Here is a 7,999-nt window from a genome sequence, read left to right on the forward strand (position 1 = left end):
TTACTGATATTTGAAAAATTTCTTAGCTAAAAAACATATTTTAATTATTAAACCTTCTCGTATTTATCGGATTGCGAACTGTGCGACTTTTACATCTTCGCGATAAATGCATTTATCAATAAAAGGAAAGCGTTTTTTAAATAGAGACGGCATTCTAAAGGCTTTTCCGAAGTAATAAATTCTTAAAAAATGTAGACGTAGTTCTTGCACTCGAAAAAAATTACGTTTACACTTCAAACTTCGATTGTCCAACAGTTCAAATTTTTAATATATTTATTTAAAGTGAATCGTATGCTTGAGAGGGCAATATACATTGAGCAAAATAAATGACAGTCGGAAATGAAAAGATCTATGCTATATAGTGGATGAGGTAACGCTTTGAATCCACTATTACCGATATAGTTATTAACTAAGATAAAACATGCGAGCGGAATGGAAAATTAATGGAAAATTAGGAATTGTTACTCTTAAGAGTGCATTCTACATTGGTCAAAATAAGTAATAGTTAAAAGAGGAAAGGTCTGAGCTAGAATATGTTAATATTTATCATCCACTATGAGCAACACAATTTTTTACTGGAACAAAATTTGCGACCAGATATTATCGGATAAGAAAATTACAGATTGTTACACTTGAGAATGTATTCTACATTTACCAAAATAAGTAGTGGTCAAAAGAGGAGAGGTCTGAACTAAACTATGTTAATATTTTTCATCCACTATTAGCGAGTCAGTTTTTAACTGAAATAAAATGTGCGAGCTGGCACTATCGGTAAAGAAAATTATGGATTGTTACAGTTGAGAAGCGTTGAAACCACTTTACATTTTAACGATGACTAACGACAGGAGTTGTCTTATTCAATTAATACATAATAAAATGTTTTCATGAATTGATTTTGATAGCTGGCTAATGAAACTTCAAAGCGTTATGTTGTTAAGATTTTTTTTAATAAGAGTAAAACTTATTGGTAGAGTAACTTTAAACATTCCGACTCTGAGTTTAGCATTTTGAAAATCTTCTCTGGTTTGCAATGAAAAGGAATCTTAAAACGACCTATATGTCATTAGGGTGTGCTCTTGTGCAATATATTGAGTGATTAAAACATATACCCAATATTATATTATTTTCTTTATACCATGTTTATTTCTAGAAAAATTTGTTATTTTTAATAATGAAATCTTACTCACAAATATTATTATATATTATTCTGATTATTAACAATTGAACTATTTACTGATATGCTGAAAATAAAAAAACATCTGTTATATTCTTGACATATAAAAGTACTAATCAATAACTCTCTTGGGAAATATCTGCTTCTTTATACTATATATTATATAGATTTATTCACAACATAACTTGAAAAAATCTAATCTGAATTTGGTTATTGTTTGTAATGATACGGTAATTTAATATTATTTAATGAAATCTTTTTAATCTGTAAAAATAAATGTATTATGAGTACATTAATTTTATTTTCTTAGTTTATATGAAGTCAATCATGCTTTTTGCTGCCTTTATGAATTAGTCGAACATCTGTTGGCCACTCGCCACATATCTATCATTTGATTGAATAAATTTAATTCAATGAAATATTTAACTAATTTGTTGTAAATCGTCTTTGGTAAATTTATTTAATTCACTGCATCGAAAATTCATGTATTATTAACAAAATCCAATTCATTTTCAATTAGCCAAATGATTTATATATACTACGACTATGCAAAATGATTCAAATGCACTACATTGAATTCGAAAATGAGAAATAAAAGATTAATTTCTATTTTAAGTGATATTATATATAAATAAATGAATACGCTATATTTTCAAAAAAAAAAATGAATATATATATAAAATCTCTTTGTATTTTAAAAACTAAAAATGAAAATCATAAATTTTTCTATTTAATTTGAAATTTTTTTTAATTTTATTTCGAACAAAAACAATGAAAGAATAAAATATGTGTTTTTTTTTGTAAATAAACTTAAACTTGAACTTCTTATTTTTTAATATAAGAAAACATTCAATATAAATAAAAAAAATGCGTATTTTTTGTTGATAAAAAATTTACTTATAAAAATAATTCAAAATAAAAACCTAGAAATCAAATAAAAAAATTTTGTTGACAATTTTTTGTTATTTTTAGATATATATTTTTCAATATATCAAAGAGTATTATATACACATTAAAAATTTAAAAAAAAAAACATTTATGCACGCGACTTTAAGTATCAGACATTTGCAATAAATTAAAAGTAAAATTGAATTTCACTTCCTTTAATATATTATATTTTTATAAATTATATGAAGACCTATTAACTGAAAAAAAATTATATTAAAATAAAAGTAATGTTTTCATTAAGAATAAAAAAATTAAATTAAAGATAATTTTTCAGTATTAAATTATAAAATAGAAAAAAGTGTTATTAAAAATACGAATAATTAAAAATAAGTACAATATTATTTGTTTATTAAACAGTATACAAAAAAAATATTTGCAGACTTTTCAAAAATTAAAATAATAAATGATCTACTTTACATTAAACAAAGTAGAATTATTCAAGTAGAGACTGGGTTCTCATATGGAATACAACAAGAAAACATGTAGTAATCTGGCCCTGTGACAATCTACAGATCCAAGTTGTAATATTGGGACAGCTTGCCAAACTGTTTTCAATGGTCGAATTATATTCTTAGTTGACAGCGATTTAAACACTGTCCCAGTATACAAATTTTTAAATATTAATAAGATCCGATCTTAACAAAATCGTCCACTACACGTGAAGTACCAGCACAATTTAATTTTATATAATTCTTCTTCTTCTTTTATCCTTATCTCCCAGTGGACGATAGGGCCTCTACCATATTTTTATATCGGATTCGGTTATTTGATTCGCGGCAATTATCACTCCAGAAATAGTTCGCTTCTCTTAATTCTTCTTCAATTGTTCTTCTCCAAGTTTTAGCTGGTGCTCCAGGTCTGCGGCTGCCTTGAGGATTCCATCTCATCGCTTGACGTGCAATGTTTGCATTGGGTCTGCGGAGATTGTGGCCTATCCAGCGTCATTTACGTCTTCTTATCTCCATAGTAGCAAATGATTGGTTCGTAACGGCCCATAGGTTGGTGTTTGTCGTAAACATTTGTTCACAAAAGTTTGTATTTTTGTATCAATCTCTCTTGTTCTTTTCCAAGTCTCACAGGCATAGAATAGCACAGATTTTATGGTACATTGGAGTTGCCAAATGCAGATTTGGCTTTCATTAAACGAGAGTCAATGTCTTCGTCCGCACCACTCTTAGTTGCGACTATGCTACCTAGATAATTAAATTTATTCACGGATTCCACAGCTTCTTCTTTTATTTTAACAACCAGCCATTACTTTAATTTTATATTATATATATAACAAAATACTTATCCATTATATCCGTAGCTAACCAAGTATCATTCTTGCGTTAGTCTTCCTCACGAAATGTTCCTTCCTTCACGACTTAACTTAACAAACATAAATACGATAGTAATACTAAAGTATTCGACAAATCTCACGAATTTGATATAAAGTAGATAGTTATCGATATTGTATCACTTTTAGGATAGTTTTTCTATCGAAATTATTATCGCAAAAACGATCCACTGCAGATGTGTTCATTGGGTATATATATTATGTATACTATAATTCATATTATATAAACTATTTTATTAAATGTATTAAATTTTAGATAAATTGTAATATTTAACTTACTGAAAATTATTTGAAAACTACATACTATATATAAACCGAATTATCCATTTTTGATGTTCTGTGAGATTGTGATTGATTTTAATCTCATTTTTATTTTATTATATTACTTAAATCTTGTCATTAGATGTAAATCACATCTTTTACCTATCATCGACAAGTCATCTTTAGTTCTAAATCATTTAGAGGTAATGACATTAAGATCCTATTAAGATCACATATATTTCATATTCATATATTCAATTTCGCGCCAAAAAATAATTGGTATTCATATAGCTGTAGCGACCAGAAATAACGGTTAGTGTCACACGTTCCTCAATTTCGAAAAATTATAGACCTAATCACACCTTCAAAACAAATGTCATGCCTTAGTCTGACTTTTTGTGGATACATTAAAAAGTTAATTGTCGGTTTAATGTTCCAGATGAGATATTTTAACCAAGCAAAAAGTGAACCTAATCACAGTAAAAAATTCGATACGGAAAATGATCAGTTATTTTTTAATAAATTTCTTACAACTTTAATGCAATCAGAAATTATTTAATAATTTATATTTTAAAATAATAAATCTTAAACCAGTCATATGATGCCGTTTAATGTGTCATATGTCAATAAAACAGTGTTGCCAAATAAGAATCACTAAATAAATAAACCACTCTATATGTTTATATGTATTATGTAGATAAATGATGTATTGAAGAAAAATATATATGTATGTATTATTATTTCTGAGAGGTAAATCTTTATCTTATAGTCCTGAATTTCAAATTAATATTCAAGAAAAATTAGCTACATATTCTCATGCGGTTTATAAAAATGTATAAAAATATGAAAATTCTCATTTCATTAGGAACAATATCTTCAAGGAGAGTCCATGCTCTGGAAATTGTATAAAATTTTGTTCGATATTTTGATATTTTAGATGCGGTAATAGAGTTGATAAGTTTTATACAATCATATATCCTGCAGTAAATCCATGCAGTAAATTATGTTCCTTTGTATTATGTTGAAGCTGTTTTGAGCTAGTGCACTTACGCACTTATACTCTTTTTTAACTCGAGGCTTCTTCAAAACCCCTCTCTACACCTTGACTAGATTATCTGCATACCTCCCCGAGGAGCCTGTAACTATTTTGAGATTTGATAACGCGGTGTTGGTAAGTCTGTCAGTTTTCGCAAATAATTTCAGGGCTCTATCCTTTATGTATTTTTTGATGGGATCAATCTTGATGGGATCCTTTGTGTTACCTATAATTTTGAAATGTAAATCAAATCACTGTATAATTTTATAATTTTAATCATTTCTAATATAGACAGTAGAAAAGATTCACTTAATAAATTAAAAATCATTCAATATTTAAAATTATTAATTTTTTTTTGGATATTCCAACTCTTATACATATTAGTTATTAATTATTTTAAATTCTATATTTTCTTTTTTTACACAAAGTACGTCATCAAATCAACTATAAAAATATTTATATTTCCGCTAAACTAAGACTAAGCAAAAAAAGTGTAGAATATATGGGAATATAATTATATACACAAATAAATAATATCAGTATATATATAATATATATATATAAAAATATTGTATAAGAACTCATCAATAAAACTTTTGTGTACACCATTCTTGATTTTTATTTGAGTACGAAATTTTTCGAATATCTTCCGAGCACTAAATTAACTAAATACTCAGCGGTGGCTAAACAGAATATTAAATAAGCAAATGTAGACATTTACAAAAGGAACCAAGTGGTCTCAAGAGCTCCATTATTCAATACACGAGTATTAAAATTGCATTACGAACATAATTTTTATATCATGAAACCCTCGCAAATTTTTTGTTTACAATATTTACCTCATCTATTTTTATAGAAATAGATAATGACATACGGATGGCCAAATGCTAAAAATTTGCCAAATTTACATTTATAATGTTGATCATAATTAATTTTACTTTATTTGATACGAATGTATGTATAAGTTCATAAAAATTTTTGAATATTTTTATTTGATTTTATATAAGTTTTTCCAAAGATTTTCACTAAAATTAATAGAAAAATATTTTCTATAAAATATGGAAATGTCTTCATTTTTAAGGATATTAATTACGTATAAATGTATAATATTTTTCTTAATTTTTTAAATTTATACAAATGACGACAGGTATATACTAAAAAATATTTTTTGTCTAAACTTATAAAATTATATATGCATTAGGATGGCCCTGAAAAACTTTTTTTTAATTAGATTGATTATATCTTTATCAAATACCTCATCAGAAAGAACATTTTTCCTTTACAACTAAGGGACACCCTAATATGCATACAGATATGTATAAGTAAAAAGTAGTATGCTTATTGATTATAAATTTAAAATCCTTACTTAAATGCAATCACTTCTCGACCTTAAGATCAAAGTGTTGTATCCTCTTTGATCAACTGGATATCTGATAATTTCCCCATTGGAAGATAACAAGTTACTATAAGAGGTTCACTAGCAAGTACACTGGTATGCACTTGAATAGGGACAATTATTTTGCCTATTTGTCATTTGGGAAAGTGTTAATCTTTTTTCGTTTTTTTATATTGCCCTAGGAATATATAACAGAAAGCTATAATAATATCTGATAATCATGTTTTACTATTTTCAGTTTATTTAATTTTGGAATTGGAAAGTGTGTCAGTACGATTTCTATATAGTTTTGTGTCTAATTAGAATCCAGATTTGCATCTGCCAGTCACAGTCGTAGCTCACAGTCAATTGTGACCAATTTCTGCAACAAGCAAATAGGGGTGGGCTCGTACTTCTTTAGCAGTCCGATCAATTGCTACTTTGACATTTTACTCAATATGTAGAACCTCTCATTTGGTACACAGAAACAAATCAGATGTATCTAGGTTAATATTTGTTCAAACAGAGCACTGGGCTGCAGGTCAGTCTAAAGATATAAGAACAGGTTCTGATTTGTCTAGAACCAGGAATTTTGCTATTGAGTGCTCCACCATTCAACACACTTAGCGATATATTCAGCATTAACGTTAACCAGATCCTCGCATTTATTATTGTTTTTAATTGATTCATTCTAACATGACCATTTCGTGATATTGGTTTAGCATTACTCTTTTAGTGGTACATATAACAGTCATCTAAGACATCAGTTATTGGCGTTTTAAAATACGAATAGTTTAACTGAAGCGATTAAAATTGAAAAAACTCAGTCCAAATATGGATGAAGATGTTTCATATCAATTGTAGTTCAGGTTATTTTTCGATTGCTGACAAAATCGAAAACAAACAATATTGTCGCATCTAAGACAGTGAGACTCCATATGTAACTGTATACAATATAGCTATTGTATCCATAAAAATCACTAAATATTGCGATGCTTGATAGGAAAGTATGACAATTAATTAATTAATATTTTTTTTATGCTATATGTATGTGGAAAATATGTGATTTCAACAGTGTTGCTCGAGAAATTATGTGTTTTATCACAATTGGATTTTTTTCTGTACGATCATACAAATGATCCTTTTTGTATAAACAATCTTCAAACAATCTTGATGCCTTGAAAATGATGGACCTATTAGATTTTGCCTGAGGTATTGCAAAGTATGTCCCAACAATTTCGTACTGAATAAAAATAATTCAGTACTGTGAAATGTTCGGTAAAAAGCATTTGAATAGTGTTGAATTTCAGAGTCAGAGTCCAAGCAATATATTTTAATAATAATTTGATCAAAATCTCAATCACAAATATATTTTATTTACTTATAGTTTTGGAGTCAGCAAATGTACAATTTTAAGTAGAAAATCTCTTCTTTTTGTTTGGGAATGCACAAAGTTCATGTATTTGTCATTTTCTTCTATATTCTAAGGAATTTCACTGCCTCTACCTTATCAGTAGAAACACAAACCTCTTGATAAGCAAAAAAATTATTCATCATTCCCATGATTCATAATCCTTATAATGATTACGTACTATAAGAATTCGTTCTTCTATAGCATTTCGACCCCTTAAATCAGCTTAGAGTTTTCTTTCTCAGTGCATAATGCTTACACCCTTTGATACCTCACTATTAAAATCGAATAGATTTCGCGTGATGTTTCGAGTTTTTGTAGAAAGTCATTGTATAATTAATTTGTTAATAAAACAAAGTCAGTTATATTTCTATGAATGCGATTGCATCCATTGACAAAATTTGGCTCAAGTTGGAACAACTTGAAGTGTAAATAATGTAAAGGGAATAAATTTA

Source organism: Teleopsis dalmanni, chromosome 1, assembly GCF_002237135.1.
Source record: "Teleopsis dalmanni isolate 2A chromosome 1, ASM223713v2, whole genome shotgun sequence".
In the NCBI taxonomy this organism is placed as follows: Eukaryota; Metazoa; Arthropoda; class Insecta; order Diptera; family Diopsidae; genus Teleopsis; species Teleopsis dalmanni.